Here is a 20,457-nt window from a genome sequence, read left to right on the forward strand (position 1 = left end):
GCCTCGCCCCCTCTTCATTTGTTCTTGTTTCCCAAGAACTGCACACCCTAATAAAGCAGTAGCATATCTACTTGTGCCATGAGCTCTGCTTTCTGGGGTACCCAGGCTAAGGCAAGCTAGTGGGGAAACAGACATGAATGCACATCATTTATGCTAAGGAAGAAATAAAGATTATGGAGAATTCCAGGCTGGAGGATGTGGATTTTGTTCTGTGATAAGAGGGAGCTGTGATTTGCAGGAAGATAACTCTTGCAGCTGGGTGGAGGGGGGAGTTGAAAAAATGCAGGCTCAGACATAGTCTGGGTGGTGGCTGAGGCACAGGTCTGGGAGGTGCTGGGCTGAACTTGGGCAACTTTGGCGTGCTTACTTGTCTGGTGGCCTGTGGGTGACCACTCTTTCTTTGGAAGAAACAGTAGGCGAGGGAAAGAGATGAGGCCCCTGCTGTGGAGCCTCAATTATCCTTTGAGAGTGTCTGTGATCCTCTTGAGCCCCATTATCAGTCATCTGCATGGAGATTTCCATGCTTTGTTGAGTGCAGGGCATTATAGACAGGTGTCTCTGATTTACGACCCTGAAATCCAATTCTGGGAAAATATTGCCTAAAATGGTTAAACACTTCAGAAGTGCTGCTCTGAGACCTGAGCTCTTTGCCCCCAGGACAGAACAGTCTTGGCCCTTTGTTCCTCCGCAAATGAAGGACTTTCCCATGGGGCCACCTATTAGTCTGAGCCTGGTAGAGCTTCCTTGGTTCAACCCTGTGTAGCACTCGAAGTCCATAGTGCTTTCAGTTCTTAAAAGAAGTTGCTCAACTGTCCCCTCGATGGCATTGCCTCCAACAATGGGTCTGCTGTCATTCTTCTCTTTGTTCTTCATGGCTGTTCTCTGGCTGCTTTCAAGATTTTTCTCTTTATTCTTAAGCAATTTGATTATATGTACTGGTGTCATTTCCTTGATGTTTCTTGTGCTTGGGCTCCATTGAGCTTCTTGGTTCCTTTTATCAAAATAGGAAAAATTTTCAGCTCTTTCTTTTCTTTATCTCTCTACTCTCCTTTTGGGGCTGCAAGTATTCCTCTATTATGTGCTTGAAGTTGTCCTATAGCTCATTATCCTACATGCTCCGTTTTTATCCTTCAGTCAGTGTCTAATCTATGGTTAATCCCATCCAGTATGTTTCCCATCTTAGATACTTAGTTTTCCTATCCCTAGAAATCGGATTTGGGTCTTTTAAAAAAAATATATCTTTCATGTTTTTCCCAAAATGCTCATGCTTTCCTCTATCTTCTTGAACATGTGGAGTATATTTATAATAACTTAAAAAAAAATGTTCTTGTCTATTATTTCTGTCATCGGTGTCATTTCTGTATCTGTTTCTATCAATTGATTTTTTTCCCATTATGGATTTTATTTTCCTGGTTCTTTGATGCCTGATAATTTTTAACCAAATAACCTTGTGAATAATGTGGATTTTACCTTGTTGAATGCCGGATTTTTTTTAATTTAAATATTTTTGAGCTTCATTCTGAGACTCAGTTAAGCTACCTGGAAGCAATTTGATCTTTTGAGACTTGCTTTCAAGCTTCTTAGGTGGGACCCAAATAACCTTTAGTTAAGGGCCCAATTTTCCCATTATCGGAGCAGGCAGTGATTTGTAAGCAAGAGAGGATCACGATAGAATTTGCAATTAAGGAAACCACTCTGGCAGAATGAAGAAGATAGAAGGGAAGGACGGGACAGCAGAGAGATCCAACGCAGAGCCTACTGCTTATCCAGACAAGGGAATGGAGAAGACTGTTGTTCAGGTAGCCCCCAGTGCAGGGCTTGGAAATAGGGTTGGAGTCAGTGGTGCTTTGGGTGGGCCGAGTAGGAGGGAGAAGGGTGAGTCTGAAATGATCCAAGGTTTCTCATTTGGGCTTCTGCTAGATTCAAAGGGAATGAGATCCATGTGAAGCCATTAGTGGGGTTTCCATAGGCCGGGAATTTCCAGTCACTCCTTGCTGAATTTCTCTGTCACAAGCAGAAAGCCAATTTCAAGAATGAGGCAGAGTTAGGACCCAAGCAACCTAGCATCAGGTATCTGCTGGGCCTTTTCTTCTGGTGGCTCTAAAGAACATCAGTATCCAAATCAAGATCCTAAGCACTGACAACTTCTCTGCCTATAACCTCACAGACTTTCTCCTGTTTAAAGAAAAGATTTCTTTGTATAAGTGTACCATCTGGTGCCCAGTAGAGCTTGGAAATTAGAGGCTTTTATAGCACTGCATTTTTATAATGTGATATTAAAATTACATTAATATCTCTGGTGCTGCAATTATATTAGCCAAGGATTAAGCCTGCCTCTCTCTAATGAAAAAATGTTAATGAAGAATTTCATTCATAAAATGTTGAAATGGCCTCCCTGTTTCTCACTGAACTATTCAGAGAAATTTCCTTAAGGCCCACAGAGTCTATGTTTAGTCCCAATCTGTGATCCATCCTCTATGCCTATTTTCAGAAAATGTTCCTCCATAAGCTACATACCACATGTATAATTTCCCCCTTTCTCTGATGCAGCAACATGTTTTCTGGCAAGACATCTGAGAACATTAATCAAGTGTACTGTTGGAACCATGACTTTGGAGATTAAAAATGTACTTTGTCTACACCAGGGCAAAGGAAGACTTAAGGTTAAAAAAAAGTTAAGAAGTGAGACCCATTAACTTCCTCTCTCTCCTTCCTCCCTGGCTGTAAATTTGACCAAGAGTAAATGAAGTGTCTCTAATTAGCTTGTCCAAGTAACAAAGTACCTCCCACCCTGCTAGGGGCCCAGAAAAGCCATGAACTTGGGCTGCCTGCAAAGGCTCTTGTTTCCCCCAGGATAATCATTGTTTGGGGCCCAAACCTGACAGCTAAAGAAAACGGAAATTATAAACATAAGTATCACAGTTCATACACTTTGCAAATTGTTGGGGCATTTTCTCATTTCCTCCATCTCCTGTGTTTCACACATACGTGCACACCCAAATAAGCCAGCTAAATATATTGGCAAAGTCACATTCAGGCTTTGTTGTAGTTCTTAATTAAAGGCATTAAAAACAAACAAACAAACAAACAAACAAAACCCCAAAATGTTAACTGAAGCCATTAAAAAAGCAAGAACATTAACTAAAGCTACCAGAAATCGCCCTCAATATTATACCCCTTCTATTGTAAAGTGAAAAAAAGAAATCTGAAATGAAGGGTTAAATTATTTGCATAGTTAATGTCCTACAAATTATCTGAAAAGACGCAGGCCCCAACTCTGCCTTCCAAAGCTAGGAAAATGCTAACTATGATGTCTGTCTCCTGGCACCAAATAGGTAGCTCTTAAATGATCCCAAATACCAAAACATGCCCAGGCTGTGTTTCTAAAGCGCTGAAGCTGAAATTTCCAACATAACAAACCCCCAAAACATTTGGTTTCCAGCAGTGCCTGGATATGTTCAAGCCTGATTCTGTACAAGTCCAGGGTAAAAGAATAAAAGACTCTAGAAGGAGGAATACATGGGGTGGGGTAGGGAGGACGTGAGGGGGTAATTGGTAAGGATAGGAGAGCCCCGAAGTGAAACCAAATTCAAATAATAGGCTAAAAATAGAAACAGTCTCCAAAAGGTGAGGAAGAGACATTGTGTTATTAAAAGATAATTTTCACTGGGGCGCCTGGGTGGCTCAGTCATTAGGTGCCTGCCTTCGGCTCAGGTCATGGTCCCAGGGTCCTGGGATCGAGCCCCACATCGGGCTCTCTGCTCCGCGGGAAGCCTGCTTCTCCCTCTCTCACTCCCCTTGCTTGTGTTCCCTCTCTCGCTGTCTCTCTCTCTGTCAAATAAAATCTTTAAAAAAAAAAAAAAGATAATTTTCACAAAAAGGTAAAATCATGATTCGCACACAGATTTAAAAATGTACATGTTCAGGTAATTATTTTCCTCATGATATGAGGGAAGCAGGCAGATGTTCAAAGGAAAAATCAGAAACAGACAATTGTATGTTGAGTAAATAGTGTTAAGATGAACTGGAGATAAATAAAGATAAAACTGGGTTGAGGAAGTCAATTACATCTCCAACAGGACAAAATTTACATACCTATCAGTTATAATTTACATATCTATCAGTTATAATTTAAAGGGCCTTGCAAAATAGCTCAAAGACAGTAGAACAGTAGAATCTGATAACCAGGAAGGGTGTGTTCTAGACATGCATAGTTTTCCACTGAAACAAAAAATTTTCCTACAATATTCATAAAAGTTTGCTAAGGGGAAGTTGGGTTCTTGGGGGGGAACACCCCTTCCCAGAGCGGGCGATGTCACAGAGTGGTTAAACCCATACAGAGGCAGGGCAGGGTGTTGGTAGGAACTTCTCCAGCAAGGGTTGAGTCAGAAAACAGTAGACACAGCCTAGTAATTTTATTGTTTATTACATTTGGTCACTACACACACACAAACACACACACACACAGTAGCACTAGTGTGGAATCAGAATCTGAAGACTAGGAGAGGCCTTCTTGATCTTGTCATCTAGGCTCCACATTTCACAGAAGAGAAGCCTGAGACCCTAGGCTAGGATTTGATTGAGGTCGCTCAGCTTCTCAGTGGCCGTGAGCTTGGTTCTTAAAGTTTGTGAGCCTAGTGATCCTAACTAGGTGGCTGGGGAGGATCCAAGACATGCCCCCTACCCCCACCAGGCATGCAAAATTTACATGTATAATCAAAGTGTATTTTTCTGGGGATGAGTTTAGAATGTTCATCCCTGGCTTTACATTCTACCCAGCGGTACACCAAATACACGTCTAAACCTAGTTGTAATAAACGTAATTGAAATGTGGCTACCTTCATCAAACTTTCAAAAGGCGTTTTGTTTTTTTTTTTAAGATTTTATTTATTTATTTGAGAGAGAGAGAATGAGAGACAGAGAGCACGAGAGGGGGGAGGGTCGGAGGGAGAGGGAGCCCGATGCGGGACTCGATCCCAGGACTCTAGGATCATGACCTGAGCCGAAGGCAGTCGCTTAACCAACTGAGCCACCCAGGCGCCCCAAAAGCCTTTTTATTTTAGAGGAAACATTTTAATAGCACACATCTCTTAAATTAAAAAAAAAAAAGGCTAAGAAATTTGAACAATGCGTTCCTTTTGCCTGTAATAAGTGGAAACATTCCAAATCATTCTGTTGTTCCTTCTAAAGTTAACTATTTCAGCATCTGAGAGTCTCAAGGCTGACAGAAGTCTTCAGCTGTGGGAATGTGAAGAGCAGAAGATGGCTTAACCCCTCAGTTCCTGGTGTGCTTTGTCTCTTTCTGCCCACCCCCCTGACCCCAGCACTGGGGGCCTCTATGGTAGGAGGGAAGAGAGGGGGAGGGATGTGAGAAGAAAGGTCCCCTTCCCTTTAGCACACCAGCAGGGGACTTCGACAGGATCAAATGGACAGCAGACCAAAAGCTGTTGTTTAGGATTCCAGCTGTCCCCATCCCCTCTGCCTCCCCACTTTTTGTTCACTCCCTGAATCCAGGGCTGGTGATGGGGATCCAAAACTACGTCTGTGGGTAGAAGGAATTCACAAGGAGCAAAATGAGAATGAATTGCAGGCCCCGTGGTCAAGAAGCAAGACTTGTAGTATAATCTGTACCTGATCTGCATCTCAGATCATCCCTAAATGTGTGTGAGGTGATTCCTCCAGCTTGGCATTTAAGATAAGGGTCAATCTACACACCACACAGAGTTCCCCTCAGAAAGAAACAAGTCAGGGCCCAGGCAACTGGGAACAGGCCAGAGGCGAGTGGACATTCCTGGGGCAATCTTTGGCAGCTGCCAAAGATGTCCTGAGTGCTCTTTGCAGAGTGTTCCCTACTTTAGGGCCACTGGCAGCTTTCAGAGTGAATTTTGCGTTAGAATGTGCACCTTGGGTCCTCTCTGAGCCTCTGGCTTGGGTGCTCCATGGCTGCTGTCACCAACTTAGACTGTAGAGACAAGAGAAAGAGCAAACTCATGGGGGAAGAGGATATTGAGAGGAGGTTTGGACATGGTGAATCTGGGTAGTGTGGGAGACTCCCAGGTAGACATGTCTCCTAAATCAGCAGACAGAAGAGTCTGGAATTCAGGGGAGAAATCAGGCTGCCAATTTGAAATGGGAGTCATCCATTTATAAACCCATCGAGTGCCAAACACGGGTCAGAGTTTCCTTTCCAGCAAATGAGTAGTTGGGCTGACCCTAGACCCTGCCTCCACTGATGTTCATAAGCATTTAATGCGGGGCAACTAACTGCAGTTAGGACTGGGGGATACAAAGACCTCCCTGCCCACCACAGAAGGGCTTGCCACTGTTGATCCTTACTTCTCATGGAACGCTGTGTTCAGTGTGGGTGAGTGGGATGCTCTGATTCATCCCGGGAAGGATTGCAGTGTGTGCTGATGCTGTAGTCCAGTAGCTGGATTTTCTGTCCATATTAGGCTGGAAGTAGGGGTGTCCTCCGGCGCTGTGCAAACCATCAGTGGGTGATCCGTTTGCACCTGTCACATCATTCACTGATGACTCCAGTTACAGCAGCCAAGAGAAAAGAGGGAATGTGTGGACAAGACATTGAGTCACCCTGTGTTATCTGCCCTCTGAAGACACAAAATGCCCATTCCAGGCATCCTGAGTAACTCCATGCCAGGTTCCCAGACAAACATCCTCCTGAAGCCTCCTGTTCCCTCTTCCTTTCTCCCATACTCAGCCCCACCCACTCTCAGCTAATTATGTGTGCACTCAGCCTTAAGGGTCCAAACATCCACTGTCCAGGGCTCAGAGTTTAAAGAAAGGGGACCAGGCTCCAGGAAGCAGCGAGACCTAATTTGTTATGAGCCCTAACTATGAGCCAGAAAACCTGGGTTTGGATCCTAGCTTGGGTTGTGATTAGCTGCACGGTGTCCCTCATCTCTCTGACCATGTGTTTCCCCATCTGTAAAATTAAAGTGTTGGAAATGCTATTAACTTCTAAAGATCTGTTGAAACTAAATGAGAGGATATATTTTAAAAGAGTCCAGCATACACTGAGAGCTGACATTTTTGAGTGTTTACATTTTATCAGGCAGTCTTCTGAACACTTCACTTACTTACTAACTCATTAATCTTTACAGTACCCTACAACAATCCAAAGGTATGATTCTCCTTATTTCATAGGTGAAGAACTGACATACAGTTAACTGTTCAAAGTCCAGAGCTAAAAGTGGTCAAATCAGAATTTCCCACCACTCAAAATTGTGTGGCTCAAGAGCACATGAGCTCAGTGTTTATATCAATGATTCTCCAAGTATGATCTCCAGGCCAACCGCCCCAGCAACATTTGGGAACTTGTTAGAAATGCAAATTCTCAGAACCCACCCCTGAGCTACAGACTCAGAAATTCCAGGGGTAGGAAGCAGCAAACTGGTTTGACAAGCCCCCACCACGTGATTCTCTGACACTCAGTCAAGTTTGAGAAGCACTAGTCTACACTCTTTATTCCACCAAAGCACAGGCTGTGGAATCCCAGAGAGGAGTTAAAAGCCTGGTCCAGTTGTTTCCTAGTCATAGGACTCAGGCAGGTCACTTAATCTCCCCAGGGCTCATTTATGTCACCTCTATAGAGGAGAGAAGTACCTGCTATATAAGATGGTTGAGGACTCAAAGAACGGCATGTGAACAGTGACTAGAGTGTCACCTGGCATGACTTACTGTTGCTGACCCACCCACTGCTCTTGCTCATTCACCTACTCTCTTTTGCTCTTACATTCCTCCCCCTCAACCCACCCCTACCCATATTTGAGTTGATTTCAATCACAAGAGAAAAGGGGGAACTCACAGCACAAGTGGAGTGAACCAGAGAAGGTGGGCCATGTCAACAGGGCGTGTCTTTTCTCTGTTGGAAAAGTTGCACCAAATGCTGCCCCTATAGTGGGCAGCCTTGGCCATCTGAGTCCCGATACATGGAAACGTTGCTTTTGTCAGGCTTCCTGCTGCCTGGTGCAACCTCCCAGGGCCCCGGGGTTGCCCTCACAAAGACCATAGCAACTTGTCCCAGGAGAGGTGACTTTTCCCCAGGGATAGCAGAATTGAGATGGGAGTTTACAGGATCACAGACAAGGCCCTCTTCAGAATTGTCTACTGGAATGGGGGCTCTCTGAGGTCAAGACTTTGCCTCGTGCCTGTACCTAGAACAGGGCCCATAGCAATGGCCTGTAAATATTTCTTAAAGAATTTATTCCTTCTTTGCAAGTGCTCATGGATCCACTACTGGGTTGTTAAGAGACTCAGATGAGTTAATGATACAGAGGTGCCTTGTCACTTTTGCTTTTTGTATTTTTAATTTACATACAGTAGAAGTCTCTTTGTATCTTTAATTTACATACAGTTGCCTGAGTTTTAACACAGGCACCACTGACAAGATAAAGAACAATTCCAACACTATAACGAATACCCCTCATCAAAGGGGTAGCCCTTTGCACTCAGACCCTTCCTCCATCCCAAACTCCTGGCAACCTCTGCTCTATTCTCTGTCCCTGTAGTTTTGCCTTTTCCAGAATGTCATATAATGAAATTATACAGTATAAAATGAAGTGTATGCCATCCCAAAATATGCCTCTTTGGCATGAGAATTGTTTTGAGCTGATTATTTTAAGAAACAGTAGACACAGAAGAAGTTCTAAAAACAGAGTAGAAGTTATCATTTTGTAAGGGATATTTACATTCAAAAAGGAAGTCTTCATTTACGAAGATGTCTCCTTCTTTGTACCAGGAAGAGAAGGGAGACTCTAAATCTCCAGGAACAGTTATCAGGGGAGAAGACACAGACTTAAATCTGCATAAGAAACCTTACCCTGTTTACCACGCTTTTCCTGGTAATTTCCCACAGCTTGCCTCCCCCAACCCAAGCCCCCAAATTCTTTCGTCTTTAGCTGAAGATGGTATTTAAGTTGGTGGAGTTACTCAGTTTTTCTGGGTATCTCTCATACATATATAAGGTATACATTAATAAACTTCTGTTCATTTTTTTCTTGTTAATCTGTCTTTTATTACAGGGGGTCTCAGTTAAGAACTCAGGAGGGTGGAGGGAAAATTATTTTTCCTTCCCTACAGTAACATTTGAGACTGGCTTCTTTCACCTAGCTTCATGCATGTGAGATTCAGCCAAATTGTATGCATTGATGTTTGTTGCTCTTTATTACCCAGTAGTATCATATCCCATTGCATGGAGGTACCACAGTCTGTTTATCCATTCACCCAATGAGGGACATTTAAGTTGTTTCTAGATTTTGGCAACTGTAAATAATGCTGTTATACACATTCAAGCACAGGTTTTTGTATGAACATAAGTTTTCATTTACCTAGAAGTGGGAGTGCCAAGTCATATGGTAAATATATGTTTAGCTTCAGAAGAAACAGCCAAACTGTTTTCCAGAGTGGTTGTGCCATTTTGCGTTCCCATCAGCAATGTATAATAAGAGTTCCAGTTGTTTCATTTGATATTGTCGATATTTTTAGTCATTCTCATAGGTATGTGATGGTATCTCACTCTGGTTTTAATTTGCATTTCCATAATGACTAATGATGCTGGACATCTTTTCATGTATTTATTTTTCACCTGACTGTCTTATTTGGTGAGGCACCTTTTCAAATCTTTGCCACTCAAAAAATTTGATTGTGTCTTCTTGAATTTCAAGAGTTTTTTTTGTATATTTTGGGTATGAGTCTGCTGTCTGATCTGTGATTTGCAAATATTTTCTCCCAATCTGTCGGGTTTTTACTCACTGTCTTTAAAGTATCTTTCATAAGAGTAAATGTGTTTAATTTTGATCAAATCTAATTATTTTTTCCTCTATAGATCATATATTTGTTATTGTATCTAAGAACTCTCTGCCTAATTCATGAAGAATTTCTGTGTTTTCTTCTAAGAGTTTTATAGTTTTACATTTTTACATTTAGATCTATGACCTATTCTTCATCTTTGTATGAGATATGAAGTATAGTCGGAGTTTATTGTTTTGTGTGGGTTGTCTACTTGTTGTGGCACTGTTTGTTGAAAGGACTCTCCTCTCTCCATTGACTTGCCTTTCCATCTTTTCCAGAAATCAAGTGCCCATACTTGCGTGGGCCTATTTCTGGGTTTGTCCTCTCACCAAAACCACACTGTCTTGATTACTGTTGCTTTCTAGTATGTCTGAATGCCAGGTAGTGTGAGTCTCCAACTTTGTTCTTCTTTTTCCAAAATTTGTTTTGGCTTACCTTCCTGTATAAATTTGAGAGTCCACCTGTCCATACCTCCAAAGGCTCCTGCTGTGGTTTTGATTGGGAAGGTATTAAATCTATACGTCAATTTGTAAAGAATTGGCATACTAACTATGGTGAGTATTCCAATCCATTGACATGCTCCAGTGGGGAGGCTGGAGGATGCTAAGGCCCAGCCTGGTTATAGGAGCCTCCTGGCTCCTGACCCAAGTCTGCCAAGTTGGGTGATCTTGGGAAAGTCACTGCCCCTCTCTGGACCTAAATTTCCTCAGCCATAAAATGGAAAGGTTGGATTAGATAAACTGAAGGTCCCTTTTCAGCTCAGACATTCTGTGATTCCAAGGGCAACCTTGAGCTGACCTGCCAGGAACATGAGCAATATGCTATCGGGTCTCCCCTCAGGGCTGTCTGATGAGATGATCCAACGGCCCCTGTACCCAAAGGCCAGCTCCAAAGCAAAGAGTTTAATGTGGGAGCCCTGCTGATTCAAGATCCCAGAGCTGAGTACCCTTTCTCATTCCCGGAACACCAGAGGCCAGGTAAGAAGTTCCCCAGTGACAGCCCAAGACCCTGGCCTGTCTGGAACAGAGCAGCAGTGGGCCTCTGTTACCCCTAGTCTAGGGAAGTAGTATGAAGAGTAGGCCTTTCCAGGAATGCACAAGCGAAGAGGTTCCCGCCCCCATCCTACCCCCTTCTCATGTCCAGGCGATGGGGAGAAAAGCCAGGTGACCTAGCAGCACTATTTATAGTGTTCAAACATTGGAGGCAACCCAATTGCCCAGCCATCAGGGAATGCTTAAAGTATGGGATGTCGGGACCCTGAAATCCGGTGTAGCCATTAACAATGACAAGTATGTGGATTATGAACTGAAGTGTGCAATAGATAAAATAATGTCAAATGAAAAATGTTGGGAATCAAATAGCACTTGCATACCATTACAGTAATGCTAACGTGTTTAGAAATTACATGGACAGGATTTGGAAAGAAATTACTGGTAATGCAAACAGTCTGTGATTGATAACATGAGGATAATTGAGCAGCTGTTCAGCTGAGGCACTGTGGTAAGTGCTCTGGGAAATTGAGAGAGGCTTGCGGCCTGAGGCTTGCCCCCAGGAGGACCTCACAGCAGAGTTGGGAATCCATCACCAAACACAAGACTGTGAGTGAATTCTGACTGGAGGCTGCTTCCACAGTTATTCCACTTCAAGATTCCAAGTTGGAGCATCAAGAGTCTGGTATGAGAGGCCTTTTACAAAACAGTTCTCCCAGCATCCCATGGATGCTGGCGGCACATGATAAAACAAAGCTGTGGGTTAGCTGGAACCCCACTGAGCTCAGGCCCCAGCCTGGGTTCAATGGCTTTGGGCCTCCAAGGCTTCCAGGGCCATTGATGGGCTGAACCCCCTTCAGGTGTGCCTTCTGGAGTTTCCCCAGACTCCTGCTGGGGGCTCTTTGACTTCTGGAGCTCCTGGCCCACCATCTTTGGAAGCTGGGGTAGAAGGAGTGGAGACTCCAACCCCTCCGGTGGGTCAGCTGACCTGAGAGCACCAGCAAGCCAGAGGCTCCCTCTTCAGAGAGCTGCCTCAGGCAAGGCTGGCTGGGTGCGGGGCCCCGGATATGCACCCAAGTGCCACTTGCCTACTAGTGGTCCCAGGCAAGAGACTTAATGCCCCTGGCCCCAGTTTGTCCATCCATGCAAGGGCGGATGGCATAGTGCACTTTTACATTCACTAACATAAAAGCTTTTGTTATATCTGTTGACTGACGAGGGACAGAAGCTCAGGGAGCCTCAGTGATAAACCCTGGGCCATAGCAGTGGTACTTCCTAGGGCCACACAGTGGTTGGTGGCTAAGCAGTTTGTCGAGAGTCCAGTGTTCACCATCAGGGCAGCCCCAACCCCAGCTCAGCTTCTGGAACCCGGGAAGGCAGTGGCCTTGAACACTGGCTGAGTGACCAGCGCTGGGGCCTGAGGACATCCTATTTAACTCAGGCCAGCACCTTTGGATTGGGGGGTTGGCCCAGGGGGTTCTCTGGGTGATAAGCCAAGGAGCCAGGCTTTCTGTGTCATAACTACATCACCCCTTGTTGATAGTTAATTAGTTAATTACTGTGGAGAGGCAGAACCAGAGCAGAAATGCCAACTCTAGGTCGGAAACGGCACTTAAACCATGAGTAACTCTCATTAACTCTGATAACAGGCCTACTCTGCTGGGAACAGTGCGGGAGGGAGCTGGCCTTCCAGGAGGTCTTTGGTTCAGGGCAACTGAGCACTGGCCAGTTTCTAGGGTGAGGAGGCAGGAGAATAGGCCTGAGTGTCCCCCGCCCAGAGTCAATCCCCACCCCACACCAGCTGGGAACTGGGGGTTTGGGTGGTGCCTAACTAGGTTAGGTGGTCTTAGACACCTTTCCTTCCCTAACCTGAGCAGAAGGAAGAAGCTGCTTGCTTCCCTCTTATCTCCAGAAGGAAGTGCTCTTTGGTTCTCTGCTGGTGGCACTGGGGCGCTTCCTCACTGACGCTTGAGAGGCAAGCCATTCCATCCTTGAACTTCCATGGGTGACCAAAGGAATCTGTGAGACTGAGTAAGAACTCAGTCGTTTCTTTTGGTATGTAAGAAATGGTTACCTTAGGGGCGCCTGGGTCATTCAGTTGGTTAAGCGTCCAACTCTTGGTGTCGGCTCAGGTCATGATCTCAGGGTCCTGAGATCAAGCTCAAGGTGGGGCTCTGCGCTCAGCAGGGAGTCTGCTTGAGATTCTCTCCCTCTGCGCCTCCCCTTCCCCTCTGTCTCTCTCAAATAAATAAATAAATCTTAAAAAAAAAAAAGAAATAGTTACCTTAAAAGAGGAAATGTCCCTGTTAATGTTTTGAGCCATGTCAGTCTGTGCCCACACTCCCCCACATGATAGAAAGGAGCTGAATGTCTTCTGTCCCCACACCTTCCCAGTCACTGGCCCCTGCTACCTTCCCACCACCCTAAGGATAGGTGACAATGTCAGTTATCCTCCAACCCAGGCAGCTTTGAAGAGGGAAAGGAAATGGTGCTATTCATGACTCTCCCGAGGCCTTGCCTGTTTCTAGCCTATGCTGTCATACAAATCCTTGCTTTACAGGAAAACACAGACAATAAGCACCCCCGCTTTAATGGTTCTGCAAATGATGGTATTCCAGACTCCATGGCACCTGGAAGGAGCAAGTCATTTGAGGCTTTGGCCTTCTTGAATCAAGTCACAGAATGATATTGGGCAGCCATGCCATGCACCTGCTCCTAAGGCCATCTGGAACGGGGTGATAGGATAGGCCAGTGAAGGTCATTCTCACCATTCTGACCACCTCTCCTCCTAAGCTCTGGAGAACCCTAGCTAATTCACAGGGGAACGCATATATCTCCTTTTGGCCAGGCATAATGATATGAAAGCAAATCACCATGCAGAAAATAAGAAAGATACATTAGAACTGAATCCTGGATGGCCTTTTATGCTAGGCTATAGGCTTTTAGGCTTTTGCCAGCATATGATGAGGAGTTGTTGAACATTTCAGAGAAGGAATATAACCTGATCGAAACACTGTTTCTGAGAGGTGATCTGGCAGACATGCAGGGAGAGAATTAGCATGGAGGGATAGGGGTGGGAGGGAATTAGGAGCAGCAAGAAGAGCCTCCAGTGGAGAGGAGGACTGAGAAGTGGGAGGAAATCATTCCTCTCCTTCTACCTAATTGGCCAGAACCACATCACATGGCCATGCCTGGCTGCAAAGGAGGCTGCGAAAGTAAGCAGCTGGATTTCCTGTCTCTACCATGATAAGAGGGGTCTGCTGGTGGGGAAAGGGTTGCTGGTGAAGGACCGTGGGTGAGGCAGTTAGCAGTGAGTCTGCTTGGTTACAAATAGACCAAGTACAGGCCTCCAAAGATGAAGGCCAGGGCCATGGAGGGGAGGAGGGAGAAAAGGAAGAGAGTGAAAGAGGTACTATGGAGGTAGAATTGGCAGGACTTGGTAACTGATGAGGGCTTAGGGAAAGAAAGGGGCTGCAGAACATCCTGAGGGGCTTTGAGCCAGGGCAACTAAGAGAGTGTGATGTGTAAGCAGAAATGGGAGAAGGGGGCCACAGGGGACAAACAAGTGATGAACTCTGGGGTCATGTGGAGTTTGAGGTGCCTGTGGCACATTCAGATGGAGACTTCCAGTTTGGAAACATGGAGCTTGGAGGGGCTCAGGAGAAAGTCCCTATGTCACAATCCATCTGCTTAAGTGCTGAAGGCTCCAAAGAGAAGACTGGATGGGCCACATGAGGGGCTTCCTGCAAGAGGTGGGCTGGAAAGAGAGTTTTCAAAAAGGAAATGCCATGGAGAGAACAAGGAGGGTCACATGGAAAAGGAAATGTATGCGCAAAGCCCAGAGAGGGACAGAGACAGACTCACAGCTGCCAGGGAGAACTAACCTATTACAGAGAAGAAGACAAACTTATGGATGGGGCTCGGCCAAGGTCAGGGTGGAGACAATGCTGGTAAAGGGCATTGTAGAGGTAGAGGATGACAAAGTGAAATCTGAGAAAAACCAATCTTGTGAGTACTTCCAGAGCCTATTGCCTAATATAAGAAGTTCCAAATAGAATCTTCTCCCATTATGTTGATCTTCAGAGTTTTAAAAAAACTTCTCATCTCTGCCACTATGGAGGAGGGTTAGAAAGAGTCATCCCCATTGCAGACAAGGAAACTGAGACCCAGAGAAGTTAAAAATAACTTCCTTGACGTATGAATGGCCAGATCAGCACAAGAAAGGATGCTCGACATCATTAGTCATTATGGAAATTCAACTGATCACCACAATAAGCTACTGTGACACCCCACTAAAATGGCTAAAATTTATTTATTTATTTTTATTTTTTATTTATTTATTTTTTAAAAGATTTTATTTATTTATTAGAGAGAGAGAGAGACAGCGAGAGAGGGAACACAAGCAGGGGGAGTGGGAGAGGGAGAAGCAGGCTTCCCGCGGAGCAGGGAGCCCGATGCAGGGCTCGATCCCAGGACCCCGCGATCATGACCTGAGCCGAAGGCAGACGCTCAACGACTGAGCCACCCAGGCGTCCCTAAAATGGCTAAAATTTAAAAGACTGACGACACCAAGTGCTGATGAGGATGTTTAACCACTGGAATGTTCATATAGTAATGGTGAAGTATGACATGGTACCATCACTTTGGAGAAGCTGGGCAGGTTTTTATTGTTTGGGCTTTTTAGATATAAAGTCAAAGAGATTCTTACCAAGTGAGTCAGGAATTCTGCTCTGAGATATTTACCTGCAAGAAATGAAAAATATATGTCCATACAAAAACAAATGCACATATATCCATCACAACTTTATTTATTACAGCCTCACGGTAGGAAAAGAAACAAATGTCCATCAGTGAGTGAGTAGATAAAAATTCGGTGGCACTGGCATACGATGACATATGACTCAGCAGGAAAAATGCATGAACTATGGATATAGGCAATAACACAGATCAACCTGAAAAGCATGTTGAGAGAAAGAAGCCGAAAGAGGAATCAGGTGGAGAGTAACAGCCCAAGCAAGTGGCTGCAGAAGGGAGCAGGGGAAAGAGGGAGGTGGGAGGTTGAGGGGCATGTGGGTGATGAGTGGAGGTCTCTAGCAAAGAGCTCCACAGGGGGTTTGACTTCGGGGAGCACCCCAACTGAGGCAGTAGCTCGTCTTTCCAGAGGCTAGATCCAAAATGCTGCCCAGTTTCCTCTAGGACAGAAGACCAAGGTTATTGTGAACTGGATCTTTCTAATAAGCTCAAGGGAAAGAGAAGCATGACTTTCACCCAGGGACGTGGGGTGAGTCAGAGGTGCCCCCTTTCTGGTCAGCCTATGCATACGTGATTGATTTCCTTGGGTTCTGGGAGGGCAGCTGGTATTGGGGTGTCTTCATATGTCCCCCCCCATAAAAGGGACCTCTACTGGAGGACATCATCCTAAAAGTTAAGCTGATTCAGTTTTGTAAAAAGGTAAAACTGTACAGCTTTGCACTCCTTTGTGTTTCTCAGTGTCATAATCATTACAGAGGCATCAATGTGTCCTTCCTTAGTTAAAACACAGATCTTTTCCCGCTGAAATGGACTTGAATGATCCCAACCTTATTAACTTCTCTACATGATTAGAGTTGGATTCTAGGAATGGAGGAACGCAAGACACCCTTGTTCCCTTGTATTCCTCACACTGCCTGCAGTTAGACAACTGTGCAAAAAGATTGGTCCCCTCGATTTTTTCACTGGGCACGGTGGTCTGCGTTCATTGGAGTAGAACGTTAACGATCTAGAGCTACAGACTTTATGTTGTTGGGGCCACACACAGAGAGAAGAAAAAATACATATTTTGAATCATTTAACACAGTCTCTCACCACGCAGCCAAAGTCCATAAAAAGCTCCTTTCAACGTCTCTGTTCTTTCCCCCTACAGTCCTTGGCTTATTTTCATTATTATCCCCAGAAATTCAGCTCTGGCCCTCAGCTTACCAGCCCAACTCAACTGTGGAGTTAGCCAGCCCTGCCCATCTTTGCAAGCAGGTGAGTGATGATTCCACACCGAAGGTGGCATGCCCTGGAAGTTTCACACCTACACACACCCACAGAGTAGTCACCCCACAAAGCACATTTCTTTCTATGCAGGATGTGGCAAACATTGTTGGTGCCTATTTGGCCAACATTCCCCAGACTTCCTGGCCAAAAGAAATATCCCCGGGGCCTAGGCAATGAGTTGTAATTGGTCCAGGTCAGTGGTTCTTTTTTTTGTTTGTTTTTTTAAGACTATATTTTTAGAGCAGTCTTAGATGCAAAGCGACATTGAGGGGAAAACAGAGAGCTCCCCCACATTCCCCTGCTCCCACACATGTACAGTCCCCCCGCCCATTATCTCCATCCCCCACCAGAATGGTACCAATGAACTTGCACTGACTCATCATTATTACCCAGAGTGCAGAGTTTATATCAGGGTTTGCTCTTGGTGGTGTGCATTCTTCTGGTTTGCATGAATATATAATGACATGTTTCCAGTATTATAATATCATACAGCATTATGATATATCATATATCATATGAGATATATAATTTCACTGATCTAAAAATCCTCTGTGCTCTGACTATTCATCCCTCCCTCCCTCCCCACTAACTGCCAGCAACCACTGATCTTTTTACTGTCTTAGAGTTTTACCTTTTCCTGAATGTCATATAGTTGGAATCCTACAGAGTGTAGCATTGTCAGATTGGCTTCTTTCCTTTGGCAATATGCATTTCAGTTTCCTCCATGTCTTTTCATGGCTTGGTTAGCTCATCTCTTCTTAACAGTGAATGAAATTCCATTGTCTGGATGGACCATGGTTTATCTATCCATTCACCTATGGAGGGATATAGTGGTTGCTTCCCAGTTTTGGCAATTATGAATAAAACTGCCATAAACATCCCTGTGTGGGCACTTGTGCTGATCAACTTTTTTTTAAGATTATTATCTTTATCACCCTATGGAATCTTTTTAGACTTTCTTCCCCCTAATTGCCTCCCATGAAATTTCAACACCATATATATATATACTGTATATACTGTATATGTTTATACACTGCATGTGTATCTCTGCTTTATACATAAAAAGAGTAAGAATTTTTTGCTCCCCCAAACCAATTTTCACCCCCTTGAGGGTGATATCATCCCCTTTGAAAATGCATGGTCTTAGTCAACAAAGAATGACTTTTGCCGATGACTGGTCTGGAGTGGACATCTGCTGAAACATGAAGGAATCCAGTTTGGATTCCAAGGCTTTCCTCCTTGATTAAAGAGACATGTGAAGAGAAACGGCCTTTAGCCACTGTCCACTTCCAATTATGGGCTCCCATGTGAGGACTTGCCCCTGGGAACTAGGGCTGCCATTTTGTATCCATGAGAGCAGTAGAGAGAAAGCACAGAAAAAGCCTGGGCCCTGCTGAAATCATTGGGCCATTAAACGGTCATAACCCTGCCTGTTTCCAGACATCTTCGTACATACAGTACTGGTGTCTCCATGCTTGAAGCATCTATCAGCAGGATATTCTGGGCCCTGCAGCCTGAAGCCTTCTAACTGATAAGGAAGGTTTCTGTTGCTAAGAACAAAGTTATTTCTCTCCATGGCACATTTTACGGAGGCGGGCTTGAGCAAGAAGGGCAGAAGGGCAGTTAGCGTGGTGGGCTCGCGAGCATTTGGACGTGAATAAGGAGTGTGGTCCAGGCATCTGAGAAGGGCGCCAGGGAAAGCTGTTCTGAAGAGTCGCCACTGGGTGTTATACATAACTAATGAATCGTTGAACACACTACATCAAAAACTAATGATGCGGGCGCCTGGGTGGCTCAGTCGTTGAGCGTCTGCCTTCGGCTCAGGTCGTGATCCCAGGGTCCTGGGATCGAGCCCCGCATCAGGCTCCCTGCTCCGCGGGAAGCCTGCTTCTCCCTCTCCCACTCCCCCTGCTTGTGTTCCCTCTCTCGCTGTGTCTCTCTCTGTCAAATAAATAAAATCTTTAAAAAAAAAACCACACAAACAAAAACTGACTCTTGGGGCGCCTGGGTGGCTCAGTCGTTAAGCGTCTGCCTTCAGCTCAGGTCATGATCCCAGGACCCTGGGATCCCAGGACCCTGGGATCGAGCCCCACATCGGGCTCCCTGCTCTGCGGGAAGCCTGCTTCTCCCTCTCCCGCTCCCCCTGCTTGTGTTCCCTCTCTCGCTGTCTCTCTCTCTCTCTGTCAAATAAATAAAAAAAAAATCTTAAAAAAACCCCACCAAACTAATGATGTACTATATGTTGACTAATTGAACATTAAAAAAAAAAAAAAAAAAGCACTGTAGCCACACAGCGAGGTCTCCTTCAGGCCAGTGGTCCACAGGAAAGTGCTAGAATTTCCAACCCTTGTTTCATATAAAACAAATGAGGGACGATGCTAATTGTTTTCAATTTCAGAGTTTTCTTCTGAGAGTGCTTTCCCCCACGTAAAAGTGCCTTAGGTCTCACTCTCTGGGTGTCTCACACGGTGAATCAGGCCCCGAGGCTGTAGGCTTCCAGGGCAGAAGACCTGCTTGGGGCTTCCCTGACCCTGCCTCTCCCTGGCCCACCAGCTGTCCAGGGCGGGGAGGGGACTGCACCTCCCAGGAGTGGGGAGGGGGAGGTGTGAGGACAGGCTATGCTGCGTGTCTGCCACCACAAGCCTGGTCCCAGCCCTGAATGTAGGTAGCAGGTACTCCAAGACCCACAGAACAGGAGGGCGACGCCAACCTAGAGAATGAGCACCCAGGCCCACCATATTTACAGAATGAAGAGACCGAGGCCCGGAGGGGTGAACACAGGGAGTTAGGGGTCCAGGCCAACCACTCACTTCCCAAGAGGTCAAAGATGACTCAGGTAACAGCAGAATGTTGGTAGTGCTGGGAGCAGGGCCCTCATCTCCTGACCCCCCACCCCCACCCCCAGTGGCCTTTCCCAGCACCCTGGGGCTATAGTTTATTGCTCCTCACCCTGAGCTGGCTTGGGCTGTCTCAAACTGTCATTTGCATCTGCTGTCATTGAACTATTCACCTGTTCATAACTTATCTTCCCATCTAAATCGCAAGCTTCTCAAAAGCTGGGATCCTGACGTACCTGTGTTGGATTCTGTTATGCACCCCGGACCCCTAACAACCAGGCAACTTGATTTCTGAGCAGCTGATGTAGTAAAGAGCCTGGAAAGAATGTCATGGGCTGGTGAGATATTTGGGGAACTTTTGCACCCGGTTCTGTATTCTTTTATGTAATGGTCAGTCAGGTGCTGCCACAAGACGAGACAAAGGCCCAGGAAAAAACAACATTTATTGTACTCACAGGTGCTACAGACAGAAGGCATGGCACTCCATGCAGAGTCACGTGGAAAGACCCCAGGGTGGTCAGGAGGCTAAAGAGAGGAGCAAGGAGAAGGTTTAAGTCACAGTCTTTATTGGGGTTTCCGGGCGAAAGACAAGGCAGAGCAGGGTCAGCAGCTGAGCATTGACTAGTTTGAATAATTTCAATAGGCTTTGGGCTGTAGGGATGGTCTCTAGTGCCTCGGACCCTGTGTGATTAAAGCAGAGGGTTAGTGTCTTCTGGAGTGGATAGGCCAACACAGGTGTGCTCTGGATTTGTTAGTTTGTACTGCATGCGCTTAGCTGAGTCCTCTGCTCTGCCTAATAA

The 20,457-nt window shown here is 45.4% G+C and overlaps 1 long non-coding RNA gene across 1 annotated transcript; it reads right to left on the bottom strand.

Moving 5' to 3' along the window:
* Positions 1–6,512: 6,512 nt before the first annotated feature.
* Positions 6,513–20,243, bottom strand: LOC118007417. Its single transcript, XR_004678416.1, has 3 exons — positions 20,113–20,243; positions 15,508–15,542; positions 6,513–6,534 (listed from the first exon to the last, which is right to left on the bottom strand). It is a non-coding gene; the product is annotated as an uncharacterized LOC118007417 (long non-coding RNA).
* Positions 20,244–20,457: the final 214 nt, after the last annotated feature.

The sequence above is a fragment of the Mirounga leonina genome, unplaced genomic scaffold, assembly GCF_011800145.1.
Source record: "Mirounga leonina isolate KUSES-001 unplaced genomic scaffold, KU_Mleo_1.0 Mir_125, whole genome shotgun sequence".
NCBI lineage: Eukaryota > Metazoa > Chordata > Mammalia > Carnivora > Phocidae > Mirounga > Mirounga leonina.